The 23,023-nt window shown below is 44.6% G+C and overlaps 1 pseudogene; it reads left to right on the top strand.

The window, feature by feature from the left end:
- Window positions 1-14,053: 14,053 nt before the first annotated feature.
- LOC101324976 (thioredoxin-dependent peroxide reductase, mitochondrial pseudogene) lies at window positions 14,054-15,737 on the top strand (annotated as a pseudogene).
- The last annotated feature ends 7,286 nt before the right edge of the window (window positions 15,738-23,023 follow it).

The following is a 23,023-nucleotide window of genomic DNA, read 5'->3' as shown; positions in this document are numbered from 1 at the left end:
ACTTAGCACAGAGTCTGCTGGATAGTTTGTACTCACTAAGCATAGCTGTTCCTGTTTCCTTAACATTTACTTAGTGCCCACTTCATGGAGAGGCAATCTACTATTAGTGGTAAATGATGCCAGCTGTGGAGCCAGGCTGACTGGGTGTGAACACCTGAAGGCCCGTATGCGGGGGACCTTGGGCAAATTTCTTAACCTCCTCATGCCTGTTTCTCCCTCTGTAAAATGGAGATACTATTGGTATCTACTGCATAGGCTCTAGTGAGGATTCAGTGAGGTTATATACATGTAAAGCACTTAGTTTCTGGTTCAAATGTAATCATTTGTGCTGAGCACTGAGGATTAAGCAGGGAATCTTCAAGGAAGTTACAAGGACATTTATGAAACAGTTTATCGTGCGGCAGATAAAATTCTGGATATCCAGAAAGTACTATAGGAGTAAAAAGGATGGGACTCCTAACCAGAGATCAAGCAGTTCAGAAAGGAAAGTGTCCTGGAGGAGATGACACTGGGCTGAATCTTTTTTTTTCTTTAGTATTTATTTTTTATTTATTTAGGCTGCCTGGGGTCTTAGTTGTGGCACACTGGATCTTAGTTGCGGCATGTGGACTTCTTAGTTGCGGCATGCATGCGGGATCTAGTTCCCCCACCAGGGATCGAACCTAGGCCCCCTGTATTGGGAGCACGAAGTCTTACCCACTGGACCACCAGGAAAGTCCCTGGGCTGAATCTTTAAGAATGACAAGGAATTTGCCTGAGAGGTGGTTCTGCAGGACTGGAGGTTGGATTAGAGTTGCTGCATGAATAAGACATTCAGACTGAGAGGTCAACATGAAAATAAAACAGAAGCGATAGCTGGGTTTGGGGAAGTTGGACGATTTCAGGGCTGCTGCAGCATGAGACGCAAGCCTAGGGAAGTCGGTGTGAGATCAGGAGGGCTTGCAGGCCAAGTTAAGAATGCAAATGTTACCCTGTAGGACAGATGGGTAATGGGGGAGCCACGTAGGAGAGAGGCGGGAGAGGAACATGGTTAGAAACTTCTTTTAGAAAAAGCATCCCGGCAGCAGTGGAGCGGCCCAGGTGACAAGTGGTGAGAGCCTAAAATAGGGCAGTCAAAATAAGGATGAAAAGAATTCAAGAAACACTGATGAAACTGCAAGACCTGGTGACTGATTAGATGCTGAGGCCAGGGAAAGGAGAAAGGGACGTTTTCTGGACTGGAAGACTTTTTTGGAAGGTGGTGCCACGAGAAGACGGAGATGACAGAAAGAGGAGCCGATGGGGGCAGGGGCAGGAGGGTGGGAGAGAGAGAGATGGTGAGTTCACTTTAGGACGTGTTCTTGAGGTGCCTGAGCAACAACCCAATGGAACCATCCAGAACACGCTTGACAGTGGCAGGTCTGGAAAAGAAAAAGAAAATGGCGGGACTGGACGGGCAGTGAGAGGCCTGGACTGGAGATATAAATTTGGGAGGTGTATCAGCCTTTAGCCAGGAGCTGAACTATGAGAACAAGAGGAGCCCTGGAGAGAATGTGTAGAGTGAGGAGAGGGTCAAGGAGGACACAGCACAGCAGACAATTCAGGTTGGATTACCTACATGATTTTTGGGGTCATCGGCAATTTTACTGAGAGAGTGCGTGTGGACTGTGGAAAGTGGGTGTCCAGGCTGAAGGTGCTGAACAGGTACCTCCTGTGTGTCAGGCACTGTGCTACACGCTTCACATTTTGAGGGGATAGAGAGTCGGCAGAGGTAAGGTGACGGATTTGTCTCAGAGTTAAAATTACCCTTGAAAATACCTTACTTACCCCATCTATTAGGTACAGCATACGTTAGTTTCAGGTCAAATACAATACATGGCAGTACACATATAATGATGTACAGAATAACATTTTACATTGTTTTAATTAAAGGGAAAGAAGAAAGCATATTAACAAGAAGGATGTGGGGACTTCCCTGGCAGTCCAGCGGTTAAGACTCCACGCTTCCACTGCAGGGGGCATGAGTTCAATCCCTGATCCAGGAACTAAGGTTCCACGTGCTGCAAGGTGTGGCAAAAAAAAAAAAAAAAGAAAAAAGAACCTGAACACTTGTCATCCACCCAACCTGGATATTCCTGCCAGTGTGACAACAAAAATAAAGACATCATGTCTTGGGGGTCAGATACCAAGCTTAATCCACGGCCAGCTCCAGTTCAGCTTGAGAAGTTGCAGCTGCTCAGCTGCTGGTGGTTTAAAACGTTTCTTCACCAATTGTTGCCACCGAATCTTGGACTGCTCAAACATTTGTTGGTAATAGCTCAGATGTTCCACAATGCTACGAGTAATTTTAACTTTTACATCCATGTTGTTGCATGAAAAGGTAGCTCATTACTTCCATCATTTTACAGTATTCCGTTGTATGAATATACCACAGTTTACCTATTCTACTGTTGATGGACATGTGAGTTGTTTCCATTTTCAGCTATTATAGAGAAAGCTACTATGTACAGTATTGCAGATTCTTTTGATGGACCTAGGCACTCATTTTTGTTGGGTGCGTACTTACTGTGCAGAATTGCCGGGTTACAAGGAATTACAATGCATAGATTTAACCAAATGTAATTTTCAGGTTTCTCTCCATGGAGGGATTTTATTCAGAAATTAAATCATTCAGATATTTACAGCATGGAACACTTCAACAAGTTTATGAAGATTTGAACTGTTCTTCTCTTCCTGTTCTTCCTATCTTTATCTTCTGGGGATGATTTTATCAGTTCCTCAGCTTTTTATTAGTGTTTCTCTGTGGCTCTCAAGTTCTTTCATTTCTTCCACAAAGCCATAATGATCCACTTGTTAGGCCAAACAGTGAGTTTCACTTCTTTGTCAATAGAAAACCCTTACAGGACTTCCCTTGTGGCGCAGTGGTTAGGAATCCGCCTGCTAATGCAGGGAACACGGGTTCGAGCCCTGGACCGGGAAGACTCCACATGCCGCGGAGCAACTAAGCCCGTGCGCCAACTACTGAAGCCCGCGCGCCGAGAGCCCGTACTCCGCAACGAGAAGGCACAGCAATGAGAAGCCCGTGCACCACAACAAACAGTAGCCCCCTCTCACCGCAACTAGAGAAAGCCTGCACGCAGCAACGAAGACCCAATGCAGCCAAAAATAAATAAATGTATTTTTAAAAATTAAAGAAAACCCTTAAAATACTAAACACATTCTTCCCAACAAGCAAGGGCTGTTTGAGGCTTGGTTGTTTCCATGCCTGCTTAACATAAAGATGCAACTGGCAATACTGGAGCACTTTCAACTCTTCCAACTCATGACCACGTTAAGATCAGGGTTAGCATTCAATTGGCTCTGGGAGTCAAGGAGGAATCTCAGCCTCATGCATGTGCCTTTGAAACAGCAACTCATGCTTAATCAGCAGAATGAAGGATAGGGGTGACGTTAGAAAGAAGACGACTTCAAAGCCTTTTATGAGCACACTCATAAAGTGTGTGGTACCTCAGAGTGGTACTGCCGCCCGTGAGCAGCAATAAAGCCAAGGCTTTTCTCTCTGAGATCCTACTTGGCTTCTAGAATGTAAACTGCAAAACAGAATCAGGCAAAGTGCTGCAGCCACCCAGGACTTTGCATTTGATTGCTAGAGTACAGCAAAAAACAAAGAAACAAAAAAACAAATGGGGGCGGTGGGGGCACTGGGATTTGTACCTCTGTAGAACTCTCTGGCTTTATTAAACAGAGTGCTACACTGCCACCAGGAGAGAAGAGAGAGGTGGTCACAAGGTCATTAGTTGCTATCAAACCAGGGCCTTGTGTTTCTAGTTTGGAACTTTAATGGCAATTGAGCATTTCCCCATCAGAAGATACCAGCCTCATTATATTCTGGAAGCTAGCCCTTTGCCTAATACTTCTGTTTAGTAGCTCTGGGTGGCTTTTGCTTCCTGTTCCTCCACTGATACAGCCTCAACAGTTTGAACGTTTTTGGTTTTTAAAACTGTTACGCCATCCTTGGCTGCTTTTGAAATCCTTCCATCCCAAGGCTGTCTTCTCTGGCAGGAGGTGTGAACTGTGACTTGAGACCAAGAGCTTTTCTTTTTCTTTTTCTGCCATGTATGGCCATTGTGAGGCACATACTTCTGCTTCATTTCTTCCAGGAATAAGTTTAGTGCTTTTAAAGATTTATCACGTGTACTTTGCTGTCACTTTAACAGTTACAGAACTTGATGACCTGGCTTCACGAAATCTGTTGAATCTTGACTGCACATGTGATTTTTTTAAAAATAAAATTTATTTATTTATGGCTGCTGCACGCCGGCTTTCTCTGGAAGCGGCGAGGGGGCTACTCTTCGCTGTGGTGCGCGGTTATCTGACTGCGGTGGCTTCTCTTGTGGCGTAGCACGGGCTCTAGGTACGCAGGCTTCAGTAGTTGTGGCTCGCCGGCTCTAAAGGGCAGGCTCAGTAGTTGTGGCGCACAGGCTTAGTTTCTCCGCCCAGGAAGATGTGGGATCTACCTGGACCAGGGCTTGAAACCGTGTCCCCAGCATTGGCAGGTGGATTCTTAACCAGTGAGCCACCAGGGAAGACCCACATGTAATTTCTTGAGATCATACTCATGTGCCACGTTGGAGATGGACCCACTGCCCCTCCTCAAGTAAGCTCATTTTTCTTCCAGCATGGGAAGGGATATCTGTTTCTTTGGCTGGGCGCCAGATGAAATGGTTAGACTGCCTTCAGGTGGGTCGTGTTATGCGGAAAAGAGGCATCTTAAAACACTGGAATCTAGCTTAAAAAGCAAAACACTAGAACCCAGTCAGCCTCCCAAGAAACACACAATGAGAGGCTGAGAACCGGCTGAGAGCACAGAGTCCAATCTCCCGCCTCCTCCCGCTCGCGTGGAATGGTGGCTGAAGACCTTCCGCCCTATTTAATCTGAGAATCGTTGGGCTCACGTTAAGGGTGCCTATGATGAAACCCCACCACATCTCATTTAATCCCCACAACGAAGACGGCCCAATGTTTACAGATTCACAAAGCGAGGCTCCGAAGGGTTAAACGACTTCCCTGTGACTAGAGCTGGCAAACGGCAGCAACGGGGCTCAAAAATTGAGAAGCCACTGCGCCAAATCCCCAGGCGGGGACGAAATGGCGACTGCAGGAAACGCGCCCTAAAGCAGACGTGACACCGGCGTTACCGCCCGGGCGCCGGCTACGTAACCGCGGCGCAGCGGGAGGCGGGACATGCTGACTCCCTGCGGGGACGGTCACGTGCGCGGTTACGTGCGCAGGCGCGGCAGGCGGGCCGCCCGAGTGGCTCGCGCGCCTCCCAGCGGCCGCAGCGGTGACGCGATCTCCGCCCCGCCCCGCCAGCCCCGCCCGCCGCAGAGGGCCGCCTGGGGCCTGCAAGCTCCCGCCCCCGCCCACCTCCTTCCGGCGCTGGCGTTTGCGTCTAGAACATTCTGCGCCGGAACAAAGGCCCCAAGTGAGGGCTGCTGAGGGGCGGCTGTAGCTCCGGGTTCCACGGGAGAGTAGAAGGAACTAGTGCTTCAGCAGATCTGCTAATAGAGGCTGATGGAGTTTATCTACGTTTAAAGGGCTTCCTTCCTCCATCACTCAAAAAACCGTCCTTACTTCCCCATCTCTCTCCTTTTCCCACGGTAAGTGTAGTTCTGTCTAGGGACCCTCCACAGGAGACAGTATTTGTGTTCACCTGGGAGGAGAGCGAGGCCGGAAGTAGGAGACACCCAGGTTATTCTAGAAACTTCAGGGGAAAGGAGCAGGCCTACAAAACCCACTCCCTCTTAAACTCTGCCAGCCTAGATCCATCAGTCATCAAAAGTCTTACTTGCCAAATCGAATGCCCCTTTGTTTATCATTGCCAGTTTTTAAAAGACTGACTTAACTTTTTCTAGTTTTTCTCCACCTTTATATCCTTCAGGGCCTTCATTTCCTTCTAGTGAATCCTAAGTGGGGCTAGCTCCCTGGCTTGTCCTTTGTTCACTCATTAGTGGTTCACAAAGTGGAGGGAGGAGCTAAAGGCATTTCATCTGTACAGCAAATCCAAATTGAGGGCAGGAAGTTCTTAATTACTTTTAAAAATCACATTTAATACTGATTCTGCAAGTATTTATTGAGCACTTACTATGTGGCATGCACTGGGCCTGGGCGGTAGGGATGCAGAGCAAAACTGAAAGTCTGTTGGAGTTAGAAGAATCTGACATAGAAGTACTTGATGACATTTGGAAAGGAACAAACTCGATCCACAAATTCAGGTATAAAGACAAATTGTGTTTGCTGCCATCAAGGAAAAACAGGGCCCGGTAAGAGGGAATCCTAATTTAGATTATGCTTAAGAATGGCATTTCTGGACTTCTCTGGTGGCGCAGTGGTTAAGAATCCACCTGCCAATGCAGGGGACACAGGTTCGAGCCCTGGTCCAGGAAGATCCCACATGCCGTGGAGCAACTAAGCCTGTGCGCCACAACTACTGAGCCTGCACTCTAGAGCCGTCGAGCCACAACTGTTGAGTCCGCGAGCCACAACTACTGGAGCCTGCGCGCCTAGAGCCCGTGTTCTGCAACAAGAGAAGCCATCGCAATGAGAAGCCCGTGCACCGCAACAAAGAGTAGCGCCCTCTCGCCGCAACTAGAGAAAGCCCGCACACAGCAACGAAGACCCAACGCAGCCAAAAGTAAATAAATAAAATAAGTAAGTTAATTAAAGAAAAAGAAAAGAAGAATGGCCTTTCTGAGAAGGCCTAGAAGACCTCAGGATGTAACCGAGCAGGACCCTATGGGCCTTCCTGGGACAGACCCCGCCCACATAGCCTCTGTTTTATAGCTCCTCTCCAAAGTACCTAGATGATAGTATCTGATGTGCATTTCCTGAGTTGTTTCATAGATGCTAGAACCACCACCAAGTGGAAGAAATTAACCGCTTGATGGCCATGAGCACATAGCCTACGGGTGCCTAAGGACTGATAATGTTAACCCCTGTGACACGGGCCTGTTACCTCACCATTCAGAAAATTGTGCACGAGCTGATCATATACACTGGGACTCCCCCTCCCTCACCTGGCCTTTAAAATTGCTTTGCTGAAACCAATGGGAAGTTTGAGTGTTTTAAGCACCAGCTGCCCTGGGCTACTCTCTTGCAGCCCTGCGATAAACACTGCATTTTCCTTCACCACAACCCGGTGTCATTAGATTGGCTTTACTGTGCATGGGCAAGCAGATCCAAGTTTGGTTCAGTATCAAGGTGTTAGTTACGAGTTCCACACAAAAGCAAAGAATATAAGTGAAAGCCACAAGAAGGAGGGAGTTAGGTGGGAGAAGGAACTGAAACAGGAGGGAAGGGGGCAGGGCACAACCTTTAAAAGAATGATGTAGCCATAGGACATGACAAAAACTGGTTAGAACCAACCAGGTCCAAGATGGCAGAAGTTTCGACTTCCAGTGGACCTTGAGCCCCATTATACACTCATCGTAATATATTAGCATATGCTAAATGACACACCCAACAGCGCCATGACAGTTCTGAGGCTAACCATAAAAGGCCAAAAAGTGGGCAGTGGCCCAATTCCTGGAAATCCCCACCCCTTCCCCGAAATAGTTGGAATAATCCTCCCACTCATTAGCCTATGAAATTACCCAGTCCATAAAAACTAACCACCCCCATATTTCAGGGCCTCTCGCCTTCCACACTCTGTCTCTGGAGTGTGTTTCTCTCTAGATAAGTCCACTTCTTACCTATTACTTTGTCTCTCACTGAATTCTTTCTGCCATGAGACATCAAGAACCTGAGCTTCATTAAGTCCTGAGACCAGGTGTGTGATCTCAAAAACCCGTGGGTTCAAGTCCCAATCTGGGTTGCACGGTTTCAGAGCTGGCCCTGTGACCTAAGTGTGGCTGGAGCTCAATAGCAAAGGTCATGACAGACCTTGCTGGGCTTGCTACAGAACACAAGTTCACGTACCCAATGCATGGTGAGGCCAAACACACCAAAATGTTGGAGTTTGGAGCAAAGAAAGGTTTATTGCAGGGCCAAGCAAGGAGAACAGGTGGCCAGAACTTCCTGATGGTTTGGGGGAGAAATTTTTATAGGCAAAATTTGGGGTGAGGCTACAGGGTGTGACTTTCTTCTGATTGGTTGGTGGTGAGGTAACAGGGCGGTGCCATCCTCCACCTGGGTGGGGGGCCTTAGTTCCTGCAGAAGAGCTCAAAGGTATTATTATTTTTTAAATTAATTAATTAATTAATTTTTTGCTGCATTTGGGTCTTCGTTTCCGTGCACGGGCTTTCTCTAGTTGTAGCGAGCGGGGGCTACTCTTCGTTGCGGTGCGCAGGCTTCTCATTGCGGTGGCTTCTCTTTTTGCGGAGCACGGGCTCTAGGACTGCGGGCTTCAGTAGTTGTGGCTTGTGGGCTCTAGAGCACAGGCTCAGTAGTTGTGGCGCACGGGCTTAGCTGCTCCATGGCACGTGGGATCTTCCCGGACCAGGGATCGAACCCGTGTCCGTGTCCCCTGCATCAGCAGGCGGATTCTTAACCACTGCGCCATCAGGGAAGCCTCGAAGGTATTATTATGTATATTCCTTGGGGAGGAACAAGGACCCTGCTCCAAGGTTGCACTATTGTTTCTTCACTGCTCTCCCTTTTTTCTGCATTCCCTCCCTTCCCTGATTAGCAACTGTTTAAACCTGCCTTTTGGAACTTAGGGAAGTTTGTGAATGAAGCCTGTTTTCTACAAATAAGAAACTGGGGACACAGAAAGGATTTGTACCAGGGAGGGCCCCACAGGGTCCTGCTCGGTTTCAGGCTTTGCTTCTAGGCTAGGGTGATGAGTAACCATTTTATCCTAAGGGCAATAGGAAAAGCCAGAGGCTTCTCTTTACATTTGAAAAGGTTTACTCTGACTGCTCTTGAAAGATGGCTGGATGAGAGCGTGTGGAATCAGGAAGACGATTTACGAGGCTACTGTACTAGTTGCAGAGAGTGATGATAATAGTTTGGGCCAGAGAGGTGTCACAGAAGATGGAAAGAAGTAGATGGAATCAAGACTGAGAAATAAAACATGGCCTGACATATCAGTAAACAAAGGATGTCACAGTCATCAGCAATTGCAGCCCTCCAGTGGTGAGCTGGTGAGCCCTGAGGGAACTCAGGAAGGAAACAAAGCATGCCTGCCATCTAGCAGCCCTCAGACTGCAGCCACTCCCCACGGTGAACCTGAGGAAACTCAGGATGAGAAAACGCAGGATACTGGCCCCAGATAGCTGAGGTGCATACCAAAGGAGTGATCTCAGTGAGCTCAGACTCTTGCATCTTCCCAGACACAGAAAAGCGCTAAATTCCTTAACTTGAGATGTATAGTTTTCTTTTATTAACAGTAATCTTTTTTTTTTTCCTGCTGAAACGGTGCACCTCAGATTTGGACTTGAACCCCCATACCGGGTCTCGAACCCAGTCTAAACCCAGACTGGGACTTGAACCCACGTGGCCGGGGCTCAAAACCAGCCAGAACCCTGATTGGGACTTGAACCCCCGGTCTTTTAATTAGAATCATTCACCTGGTGTCTGGACTTACTGAGGCTCAGGTTCTTTGTGTCTCAGCGCAGAAGGAATTCAGCGAGAGACAAAGTGATAGGCAAGAAGTAGGTTTATTAATATAGGACGCTTGTAAGAGCTGCAAGCAGGCAGGCGAGGGAGCTCTGCCCTGAGGATTAAGTGGGGTACAATTTTATAGTCAAAGGAAAGAGGGAGGGGAAAATACCACCTTCTTCGAGTAGACAGGAGGCTTACATCACTAGTTCCTCCTTCGTATCAGGCAAGAGAGTGTCTGACCCTATGAGGTCAAACTAGAATTATCATAGCGTTTATCAAATCACTAGAAGGGCCGGGAACTTTTTCTTCCACCTAATGGCCTGGGGCATATCTCGTGCTTTTGTTTATGGCTTTATAGTTAAGCAAGGCTGTTTCCTTCCACGATGTTCCAATAGCTTTCTTGAGGGATCATTAACTTACAGTGGTCTTGCAAAGTTTCCTAGGTTTCCCTATCTATAGTCCCCTACTGGGACTTCTACAGCTACCTGTATAACTGTCCTATTCTATCCCTGTCACTACTACTTGCCCTTTGTTGCAAAACTCCAGTAGGTCCTAGTTCCCACCCTGCCTCCTCAGACCAGTTTTCTCAGGGTTACTTGAGATGCTGCCTCCCGGAATTGAAGTCCTTAGCATGTCCCCTGAATAAAACATAACTCTCAACTTTTAGGTTGTGAATATGTTTCTTAGTCGCCAAGATATATTTGGAGTGGGATGGATCACGTTGGTGATAGATTCCATGGGAGCAATTGGGGGAAAATGTCATTGAGGGAGAAAAAAACGGCTAGATGATGCGAGGTTTCTGGTTTGAACATCTGAATGGTGATATGGGGAGCAGTGAAGAAAAGCAGAGTTAGAGGAAAAGGTATGGAATTTGTATATTTTAATTTTGAGATCTCAGTTATATAAATTGAGAAGGAGGAGGTGAACTATATAAGCCTTGGACTGAGAAAAGTGTTCTTGGTTAGAAATAGAAATTTGAGACTCGTTGAAATATGCAATGAACTGGAGCTGGCTTGAACAGGCTTGTGAGAGCTGTTTGTTAATTTTTCATGAATTCTGTGAGCCGGTTATTAAATGCAGCCATTAAAAAAAAATAAAATCGGGGACTTCCCTGGTAGCACAGTGGTTAAGAATCCGCCTGCTAATGCAGGGGACACAGGTTCCATCCCTGGTCTGGGAAGATCCCACATGCCGCGGAGCATCTAAGCCCATGCCTCACAATGACTGAGCCCTCGTGCCACAATTACTGAAGCCCCTGCGCCTAGATCCTGTGCTCCGCAACAAGAGAAGCCACCGCAATGAGAAGCCTGCGCACCGCAACGAAGAGTAGCCCCGGCTCGCTGCAACTAGAGAAAGCCCGTACACAGCAAAGAAGACCCAACGCAGCCAAAAATAAATAAATACATTTTTAAAAAAATAATAAAAAAAAGTAAAAAAATAAAATTGTACAAATATAATTTAAATAAATTATATTAAAAACAAAAGTTAAAAAGTACTCAAAACTCATCACTTTCTAATTATTTTACTACCTTTTTGTATTAGTTTGCTAGGACTGCCATAACAAAAATGCTAAAATAGTTTAAGCAACAGAAATTTATTCTGTTCTGGAGGCAATCCAAGAGCAAGGTGTCAACAGGTTTGGTTTTGACAGCGGCTCTGTCTTTCGCTTGAAGGTGGCTGCCTTCTTCTGTGCCCTCACACCATATTTTTATCTGTGTGCCTGCACCTCTGTGTCCGAATTTCCTCTTTTTTTTTTTTAGACCACGCCTCTCAGCCCACAGGATCTTAGCTCCTCAACCAGGGACTGAACCCGGGTCCTTAGCAGTGAAAGCATGGAGTTCCAACCACTGGACCTCCAGGGCATTCCTAAATTTCCTCTTCTTATACTGACACCAGTCAGCTTGGATTTGGGCCCACACTAGTGGCCTCATTTTAACTTAATTATTTCTTTTAAGGCCCTATGCCCAATACAGGTACATTCTGAGGTACTGGGGGTTAGGGCTTCAACTTATGAACTTGGGGGGTACACAATTCAGCCCTTAACAAAACTGAAATTATTGGGTTGGCCAAAAATTCATTCGGGTTTTTCTGGCCAACCCAATATTTATCTCTATTGTATCTGTATGGTGGAAACATGACATTGTGAGTTGCCAGCTTGCAATCAGCCGTGGTGGGAATTTACACCAGAAAAATCAGTATACGCTAAAAAGGAGGGCCTTTTGTTCTCTCTGGAGAGCCTGCTGTTAAACATTTACCTGCATATCACTGCTATCGATGTTATTTAGTTTTTAGAGTATAATTTGAATGTGACAAATGCACGCACGCACACACACACGCACACACACTCCTTTTGTTGACGTGCTGCAAATTATGGCTGATAGAGATACAAAGAAAGGCTTCCTAGGGAATTCCCTGGCGATCCAGTGGTTAGGACTCAGTGGTTTTACTGCCAAGGGCCCAGGTTCGACCCCTGGTCTGGGAACTAAGATCCCACAAGCTGCACGGCGAGAGCCAAAAAAAAAAAAAAAAAAAAGTCTTCTGAGTATCTATCACTGATTTTGCAAGGACGGGTATATCGAGATGCTTTCCACTGAGTCACAGAAACTCTGACCAAATGGTATTAAAGGACATCTCCTAAGGATCATCTCATTTATCATCTCACATTAAACTGAATCCAAGCGTAGTGGAGTATGCTGGAAAAGAAGGTTCCTTGCTCTGCCTGAGATAGGAGATAGATGGGCCCCTGGGCTGGACAGCTGGGGTTTGTCAAGTGGAGTAAAACTGAAGCTTTGTTCTCACCCAGACACTCCAAGGACAAAGCTAGTGGCAGAAGCTCAGCTCTGCTAAAGTAAAGAGATAAAGGTGCTCACTCCTGAGGTCAAGGAAGACTTCCCTGTCTGCACATGCGCAGGAAGGCTCCTTGGGGGTCAAAAAGGGAGGGGGCCCCCACCCCATAATAAGTGTGGACATGCACCCACAGGCCTCTGCCGTGGCATCCATCTTAGCAAAAAGTTGCACACGCATGTTGGGGGCGCATGTATGTTGGGGAGGGTCCTGGGACCAGTCAGGTGTGAAAAAAGAAACGAGATAATTGGCCCAATGTAAACAAAGACCCGGAAGGACTGTCCTATATAAGTGATTTAAATCACTTCTTTACGGTGCTGCTCATTCAGGACTCCCACACTCCTCTCTGGGTGTGTATTTCTGCCTAGCTTCTGACTTAAATAAACAAACTCCTCCCGTACATTGTGCTATGTCTCTAATAATAAACTTTGTACCTGTTTTTACAGTTTTTGTCTCCTTGAAACATTCGTGCTTTCAACGGGGGAAAGAGCAGGGGCCACTTTGCTTCTAGCCTCTAGCCCCTAGTGGTCTAGTGGTTAGGATTCCTGGTTTTCATCCAGGCTACTCAGGTTCCATTCCTGGGCTGGGAACTAAGATCTCTCTTCAGGATCACTGCCCATTGTCAGCGAGATTATTATGACCTCGGATCTCACTGACCTCCGAGATCATTATGAGAAAGCAGCAGGAAGAAACTCTCTCTGGCTGAATGTGCATGGTTTCACCTAGGTCTCAGATTGCTCTCTGCGCGCATCACATGACAACGGGAAGACTCAGCCATAGGGGAAGGCAGCACAGTACGGCGGACTGCAGTCCTGGAGGACATGGCGGAGCGGAAGGACCAGCCAACCTTGAAGCTCAGTTCTAGCTCCCTGTTTCCAGTGGTCTAACGGACATCTCCATGTCCATGGTAGTGGATGTCCCACTACCATTTCAACCTCAGTAAGTCCCAAAGAAATCGATCATCTGCCAAAGCTTCAAGACCAAACCTTTCTGTTCCTTTCCTTGCCAGTATTATTTCCCCAGGAACACTAGATTCAGGCAAACCTTGGGCATATTCCTCTTCTCCATACGCTGTGTCTATCCAGTTGCTGAGTCCTGTTGAACTTTCCTCTCCACCCCCCCTCCTTACCCCAGATTCTTCCACCTTCAATGAATCATTATACATCCATATATATATATATATATATTCATATATATGTAGTTACTCTGAATTTTCTGTCTATTTTAAGAATTTAGCATCTTAAAATGTATTGAATTCCTCTACTTCTCTATCCAATAGACAGACTATTCTATTACTAGAATAGAATAAGATAGCAGGATAAATTATATACATAGAAAAATCAATAGTTATGACAGTGTGGTACTAGAGCAGAAAGAGCTATATATATTATATATAGGTCAATGGAAAATAATAGTCCAGGGTTTTATATATATATATATATATATATATATATATATATATATATATATATATGTATATATATATATGTAAAATGGCATTTCAAATCAGTAGGTAAGGATGGGATTAATCATTTCTTTAAGGTGACACTGTATAAACAAAGTGAAAAGACAAACTAGGAAAACATTTTCAGTATTTATAAAAGACAAAAAGTTAATGTAGACCCTGAAGATGGCGGCCGTGGCGGGAAGGTTGTTCTGGACTTCGCTTGTGCGACAAGTGAGTGCCATTCCTTGGGGCATTTCTGCCTCCGCAGCCCTTAGGCCTGCTGCTTCTCGAAGAACGTGCTTGACAAATGCACGGTGGTCTGGTTCTGCTCAAGCAAAATTCGCCTTTAGCACCAGTTCCTCATGCCATGCCCCTGCCGTCACCCAGCATGTGCCCTATTTTAAGGGTACAGCTGTTATCAATGGAGAGTTCAAAGAAATAAGCCTTGATGACTCTAAGGGAAAATATTTAGTGCTCTTTTTCTATCCTTTGGATTTCACCTTTGTGTGTCCTAAAGAAATTATTGCTTTCAGTGACAAAGCCAATGAATTTCACGATGTGAACTGTGAAGTCGTTGCAGTGTCAGTGGATTCCCACTTCACCCACCTGGCCTGGACAAACACACCAAGGAAGAATGGCGGTTTGGGCCACATGCACATCACACTCTTGTCAGATTTGACTAAACAGATTTCCCGAGACTATGGTGTGCTGTTAGAAGGTCCCGGCCTTGCACTACGAGGTCTCTTCATAATTGACCCCAATGGAGTCATCAAGCATTTGAGCGTCAATGATCTCCCAGTGGGCCGAAGCGTGGAAGAGACCCTCCGCTTGGTGAAGGCATTCCAGTTTGTAGAAACCTATGGAGAAGTCTGCCCAGCCAACTGGACACCAGATTCTCCTACAATCAAGCCCCATCCGACTGCTTCCAAAGAATATTTTGAGAAGGTAAATCAGTAGACCATCCCATGTGCACCTGCAGCTTCCCACACCAGAAGAGAACCACAGCTGGAACTCACTTTTAGCATTTCAGAGATTATTATTTATAGAAGGCAAAAAACACAATTATGCTTGTATTCGTAAATATTACTCTAAATGTTTTGTTTTTGTAACATTGACCAAGGCTTTTAAAATGTGGTTAGTTACTAACGTAAGGAGTCCTTTATTAGCAGTGTATGGACGGATGGCTAGTTGCTATAGAATGTGCAGTTCCCCTATTTCTTGGATCATGTCTTCAAAGGGAAAAGGAAACAACTCTTCTTTACCAGCCTTACTTGAACCTTTGTGTACACTAGAGTAGTGTGACAGGCATCAAAAGCTTCTGATCAAGGGCCCTGAAATTTTCTTCTTGAGTTTCTTTGTATTAAACTGAATTTTCTTTTAAGATCATAGTTTTAAGTTGTTAGCATCAGTGGTCTAGTTTAACACTTGCAGGACTTCCCCGGTGGTCCTGTGGTTAAGACTCTGTGCTCCCATGCAGGGGGTGTGGGTTCGATCCCTGGTCAGGGAACTAAGATCCCACATACCATACAGTGCGGCCAGGAAAAAAAACAAAAAACAAAAAACACTTGCAATGAATGTGTATGTGATTGAAGCAGATGTGAATCATGTTTTTTAAAAAACCATCTACAGTGGCCAAGTGACTTAACTGATCATGCATGTTCCCCAGTCCTGAGATATATACTTTATATAATTATTTTGTTAGCTGACTTAGTGCCTACATACATTTCTAATATTTACTGGGCATAATTATAAAGGATAATTATTGAATCCAGGGATTGCATTTTGAATTTGAATCATTCATGCATTTGAATCATTGTAATTATTTTATTTCCTGAAGTGTTCAATGTAAAAAAATAAAAAATAAACATTTTAAAATACAAACAAAAAAGTTAATGTATATGTGTGGTCGTTTTAATACATGCCCATGAGGAATTCCCTGGCAGTCCAGTGGTTAGTACTCCATGTTTCCACTGCCAGGGGCCTGGGTTTGATCCCTGGTCGGGCAACGAAGTTTCCGCAGGCTGCGCTTGGTGCGGCCAAAAAAACAAACAAAACAAAACAAACAACGAAAAAACCCACACCCACGAATTCTTTGATACTCTTCTCTTCAAGAGGTGGAGCCTATTTTCCCTCTACTTAAGTGTGGGCTGCACTTAGTGACTAGCTGCTAAAAATAGAATAAAGTGGAAGTGATCTGTGTGACTAAAAGGCACAGTGGCTTCCACCATGGTCTCCTTCTCTCCTGGGGGAAGCCAGCTGCCTAATTGTGAGCACACTCAAGCAGTCCTGTGGAGAAGCCCATATGGCAGGGAACAGTCCTGCTAACAGCCATGTCACTGAACCATCTCCAGGCCCAGTCAATCCATCAGATAACTGTAGCCCAAGCTAAGATACTTTTAGATTCCTGATTCACAGAAACTGAGATAATAAATGTTTTAAGCTACTAAGTTTTGAGATAATTTGTTATAATCAACTAAGAATTGCATTTGGCTACAACATAGATCCCCCAAACCCAGAGGCTTAACCAGTTTTTCCCTTTATATAAAATAAGTCTGGAGACAGGCAGTTCAGTGGTGATATGATAGCTTCATGATATTTTCTGTATCATAGGTTGCTTTCTACTTACGTTCTGGCATCTTAGCATGTGGCTCATATTCTCTGGGTCATCTCACAGCCCCATGTGGTTGCTGGAACTCCTGCCATCACATTTCTACTTTACAGAGGAAGTAAGACAAAGGGGAGGAGGAAAAAGGGACATTCTAGAAGTTTCACTAACTGACATATCAGCAGTGATTGGAGGTTGAGAAATATATATATATTTTAAAGCTGGGCACAGTGTTGCCCCAATAATATAAAAGTTCTGTTAGCTCAAGAATGAGAAGACAAAAAAATTCAATTAAAAAATAAGCTAAGAGTTTAAACAGACAGTTCCTCAAAGAAGATATACAAATGGCCAATGAAAACAAAAAAAGATGCTTACCATCTTTAGCCATCAGGGAAATGCAAATCAAAACCACAATGAAATACCACTTCATATCCACGAGGACAGCTATAATCAAAAACAGGTAATATCAAATGTTGGGCAGGATACGGAGAAATTAGAATCCTCAAACACTGCTGGTGGAAATGTAATGTGGGGCAGCCCTTTGGAAGACAGTCTGGCAGTTTCTCAAAGGATAAATATAGAGTTACCATATGATCCACTTACAATTCCACTTGTAAGGAAAAAATTGCCAATAAACTAGTTGAAATATATGAGGTCTGGTTCTATTTGTAACATTTTATTTCAGGCTCCTAGCAAAGTGCCTGGTACCTAGTAAGCACTCAATATTCATAGTTGAATAAATGAATATGTTGAAACTGTGAGTATTTTAGAATGAAATCTCCACACGGCAAAGAATCATGTCCTCCTTTGGAATCCATTCATTACTGTATAGAATTCAATATCTTGATACTAAAAGTATTATATTTTTATTGATACTATTTGGAAATGGAAATGGAAATATTCGGCCACACAAAAATTTGTACATGAACGTTCATAGTAGCATTATTCGTAATAGCCAAAAAATGGAAAGAACCAAATGTCTCTCAACTGACGAATGAAGAAATAAAAAAAATGTGGTATAAACCATACAATGGAATACTGTTCAGCAATTAAGAGGGATGAAGTACTGATACATGCTACAACACAGATGAACTTTGAAAACATAATGCTAAGTGAAAGAAGCCAGACGCAAAGGACCACATGTTGTATAACTTCATTTATATAAACTGTTTAAAAACAGTTCTGTTGGTGAGAAAGACGGGAAGAATGAATATCAGGTAAGAAACTGGCTGTTTCCACCACAGTTAATATTCAGATCATATAAAGCTCCTATGAATCAATTTTAAAAATTAATGACTTAGCAGGAACATGAAGAAGGACATGAAAAGGCATTTTGTAAAATAAATACAAATACATAGACATATAAAAAAAACCCTCACCAACAATCAAAAATGCAAATTAAAATAATTTTCTGGTTATTTGATAATAGCTATTATTAAAAAGACAAGAAAAACAAATGTTGGTGAGGATGTGGAGAAAAGGGAATCCTCACACACTGTTGGTGGGAATGTAAATTGGTGCAGCCACTATGGAGAACAGTATGGAGATTCCTCAAAAAAATTAAAAATAGAACTACCATATGATTCAGCAATTCCACTTCTAGGTATTTATCTGAAGAAAACAAAAGTACCAATTCAAATGATATGTGCACCCCTGTGTTCATTGCAGCACTATTTACAATAGGTAGATATGGAAGTAACGTAAGTGTCCATCCGTAGATGAATGGATAAAGAAGATGTGTGTGTGTGTCTGTGTGTGTGTGTGTGTGTGTGTGTCTGTGTGTAGTGGAATATTACTTGGCCATAAAAAAGAATGAAATCTTCCATTTGTGGCAACATGGATGGACTTAGGGGATATTATGCTAAGTAAAATAAGTCAGACAGAGAAAAACAATACCACATGATTTCAATTTTATGTGGAATCTAAAAACCAAAACAAATGAAGAACCAAAACAGAAGCTGACTCATAGATACAGAGAAAAAACTGGTAGTTGCCAGAGGGGCAGGGGATGGAGGGATGGGTAAAACAGATGAAGGGGATTGAGAGGTACAAACTTCCAGCTATAAAATAAATCATGAGGATATAATGTACACATAGGGAATATAGTCAATATTGTACAACTTTGTATGCTGACAGATGGTAACTCGTCTTATTGGGGTGATCATTCCATAATGCATAAAAACATCAAATCACTATGTTGTATACCTGAAACGAATATAATATTGCATGTTAATTATAACTTTAAAAATGCCATAATAAACTAACCTCCCTGAAAAAAATAATATCGACATATCTATTTTTCAGTCTATTAAGACTGGTAAAGATAAATACATACACTTTGAACCAGAAACTGCACCTCCTAAGAATGTATTCCACAGAGCCATGTTACTCAAAATGCGGTCCACGGACCAGCAGAATTGGTATCACTTTAAGGGGTCGAAATCTACATTTTAATGAGCTCCTCAGGCAATTCCTATGCACAGTAAAATTTGAGAAGTACTGCTACAGAGTACTCACACCGAAGAGCAAAGATATATCTATGAGGATTTCTATTGCAGGATTGTTTATAATGTTGATAATTTTCTTTAAAGTTAATACACCTCGGGCTTCCCTGCTGGCGCAGTGGTTGAGAATCTGCCTGCCAATTCAGGGGACACAGTTTCGAGCCCTGGTCTGGGAAGATCCCACGTGCCGCGGAGCAACTAGGCCCGTGAGCCACAAGTAATGAGCCTGCGCGTCTGGAGCTTGTGCTCCACAACAAGAGAGGCCCGACAGTGAGAGGCCCGCGCACCACGATGAAGAGTGGCCCCCGCTCGCCGCAACTAGAGAAAGCCCACGCACAGAAACAAAGACCCAACACAGCCACAAATAAATAAAATTAAAAAAAAAAAAGGTTAATACTCCTCAACAGAAAACAGTTAAAAAATTACCATATAGCTATATAATGGAAGACTTAGAAAACTATAAACAAAGAGGTAGATAAATGTTTAGTAATATGAAAGATGTCTAAGACATATTGTTAAATGAAAATAATCCAGATGTATGTATGATGGATACCATTTTTGTCTTTTAAGAATCTATATATTAATGAGAGTGGTGCTGAGGGGGATCATGGACTTTTATGTTCCTCTATACACACATCTCTACTATTGCGTTTTTTTTTTGTTTTTTTTTTTTTTTGCGGTACGCGGGCCTCTCACTGTTGTGGCCTCTCCCGTTGCGGAGCACAGGCTCCAGACGCGCAGGCTCAGTGGCCATGGCTCACGGGCCCAGCTGCTCCGCAGCATGTGGGATCTTCCCGGACCGGCGCACGAACCCGTGTCCCCTGCATCGGCAGGCGGACTCTCAACCACTGCGCCACCAAGGAAGCCCTATTTGCATTTTTATTTTAATTAAATAGTACTTTTGTAATCGAAGGAGATGTTCTCTAGACCAGGCACTGGGGGAAGGATGTCACTGAGAAGGACGTGGAGTTTCTAGCTCTCATTACACGGCATCGATTCAGTCCTTGTCAACAAAACAAAATAAAATCTCCAGCGGCTCCTTACAGCTTTTGGGATAAAGTCCAACCGTCTGTTGCTCCTCCCTCATGCCCCTGAGTGCACCTCCGCTCCCTCCAGCAGAACCCCTGCCTTCCTTCCACTGACACTGAGCTCTTTCTCCTCCAAGACTTAACACCGGCGCCTCTTCTGTCTAGAGTCTCTGCCCTGAACATGTGATATTATGTGCACATGTGTATTATAAGATTATCCCCTGGCTCCCACGTACCAAAAAGAAAAAAAAAAAAAAATTTCAACAAGATTATCCCCTGGCACTTCGTAAAAGCCCTGTAAGTGCTGGGTTTCATTATTATAACATATTTCTCATTATATTGAATTACTTGTCCACTAACCCTATCCCTGGACTGTAAGCCCCCTGAAGACAAGGCCTGTGTTTTACTGTCCTTGAGTGCCCAGCCAGTCCAGCTGGGCAGAGAGTAAGTGCTTAACAAAAGCATGCTAAATGATCCCTCCCTTTCCTCTGCGCCAAGGAAGAAAATCACATCCTTTCTCTCTGACTACCTCAAACCACCTGGATGTTCCCCTTCTCCACACTCCAGCAATGTGATAACTCCTTTGCAAAGCACTTCTAGCCCTTCAGAAAGCTTTCCTATCTACTCTTTTTTTTCCCCATTAATTAATTAATTTATTTATTTTTGGCTACATTGGGTCTTCGTTGCTGCGCACAGGCTTTCTCTAGTTGCTGTGAGCGGGGGCTACTCTTTGTTGCGGTAAGCGGGTTTCTCATTGCAGTGACTTCTCTTGTTGCAGAGTATGGGCTCTAGGCACGTGGAATTCAGTAGTTGTAGCTCGTAGGCTCAGTAGTTGTGGTGCATGGGCTTAGTTGCTCCATGGCATGTGGGATCTTCCTGAACCAGGGCTCGAACCCGTGTCCCTGCATTGGCAGGCGTATTCTTAACCACTGCGCCACCAGGGAAGTCCCCTATTTACTCTTTTTTATTCCTCACAACAACCCCAGGACCGAGGAAACAGGCAAGGGGTGGGTGGGAGATGTTTACGAGGGTTAACTAAGTGAAGGCGGTAACTCACACTCTTTTAAGTGTCCAGCAGTCTTTTGAGGTGGACATGTTTATCCCCATTTCAAAAATGTGAGAATGAAACCTCAGTAAAATGATATAACCTGCTGAGGAACACGCAGCTATTAAGTGGTGGAGTGCGTTTGGAACCTGCTCTCTCTGACTTTAAAACCCCAGCTAGTTCCATGATACCAAGTGAACAGATTTGTCTGTGAACGGTATTAGCCGAGCCAGACAAGGCAGGAGGTAGTATTTCCCGATTTTCAACTCAACACATCTGTCATCAGACCACTTTTCCTGTTGTATAGTCTGTAACGCAAACGTTAACAATTAATCACATGACATGTTACCTTGTGACCTAATTGTTTTATTTACATTAGATTCTACAGGATTGGTAATATCCCCCTTCCCCCATGCAGGAATATTAGCTTCGCTAAGCCTTAATTTCCTCTTCTCCCAAATATCTATCCCACAGGACTGATGTGGAGATTCAATAGCACTCGCAAAGGCATCTCACACAATGTCTGGCAGAAATATCTGGCACAATGTCCCTCCAGAAATATTTGTTGCATCTCAACCTCTCTTTTCCATCTCCTTCAACAAGTCACACAGGCTTGAGTGCCTGGGTGTGGCTGTACCAATTCTTGTTGATTATTTATATGACAGTGCCGGATGAGGATTATTTTAGTGGGCTCCTGCTGGATTTTCTCCCTTTATATCCCACAGAAGGTTTGCATCAAAAGATGAGGATGGAAATGGTCCCAAGCTGGGTTTAGCAATCGATACAGTGCTTCAGCATACATCACACTCTTACTCCATCCCTGTCAGCTGGTATAGTTAAACTTATTTTATAGATGAGAAAGTGGGGTCTTAGGTAACTTGCTAGCGAATTACAGATCTGTCAAGACTCCAAAACAGGCTTTTTTTTTTTTTTTTGGCTTCCCTGCGTAACTTGTGGGATCTTAGTTCCCTGACCAGGGTTCGAACCCAGGCCACAGCAGTGAAAGTGCTGAGTCCTAACCACTGGACGGCCAGGGAATTCCCAACAATCCAGGTCTTAAGATACATCGGGCCTGGGCTCCTTCCACTCCAGGAAGCCACCTGCTAGAGGTCTACCTGAAAATAATTATTGGGTGGGACCAATAATTATTGGTGGGGGAACCAGACCAAATACCACTTGGTAGGTATTTCTTTCCTTTCTTTTTTTTTTTTCTCTTTATAGTCCCTGAGCCTCTCCTTGTCCCATCATGAGGTCTTAATTTATTTTATTTACTTTTGCTGTGTTGGGTCTTTGTTTCTGTGCCAGGACTTTGTCTAGTTGTGGCAAGTGGGGGCCACTCTTCATCACGGTGTGCGGGCCTCTCACTATCGCGGCCTCTCTTGTTGCGGAGCTCCAGATGTGTAGGCTCAGTAGTTGTGGCTCACGGGCCCAGTTGCTCCGCGGCATGTGGGATCTTCCCAGACCAGGGCTCGAACCCGTGTCCCCTGCATTAGCAGGCAGATTCCCCACCACTGCGCCACCAGGGAAGCCCCCTCTTTTTTTTTTTTTTTTATAAGTTTATTTATTTACTTATTTTGGCTGCAGTGGGTCTTCGTTGCTGCGCATGGGCTTTCTCTAGTGGTGGTGAGAGGGGGCTACTCTTGTTGGGTGTGCGGGCTTCTCATTGCGGTGGCTTCTTTTGTTGGGAGCACCGACTCTAGGCGCGCAGGCTTCAGTAGTTGTGGTACTTAGGTTTCAGTAGTTATGGCTCGCGGGGTCTAGAGGGCAGGCTCAGTAGCTGTGGTGCACGGAACGTAGGATTTCCCTGGACCAGGGCTCGAACCCGTGCCCCATGCATTGTCAGGTGGATTCTTAACCACTGCGCCACCCACCACTTGATATTTCTTGCCCTTCTTCCCCACCTTTTGCTTCAGGGAATGAGTTTCTTTTGAATTCACAGTACTTCTGCATTGAGGTTGTCCGGTTCCT

The sequence above is a fragment of the Tursiops truncatus genome, chromosome 11, assembly GCF_011762595.2.
Source record: "Tursiops truncatus isolate mTurTru1 chromosome 11, mTurTru1.mat.Y, whole genome shotgun sequence".
NCBI classification, from domain to species: domain Eukaryota; kingdom Metazoa; phylum Chordata; class Mammalia; order Artiodactyla; family Delphinidae; genus Tursiops; species Tursiops truncatus.
The sequence above is the reverse complement of the archived record's forward strand: the minus strand, read 5'-3'. Positions and strand labels throughout refer to the sequence as shown.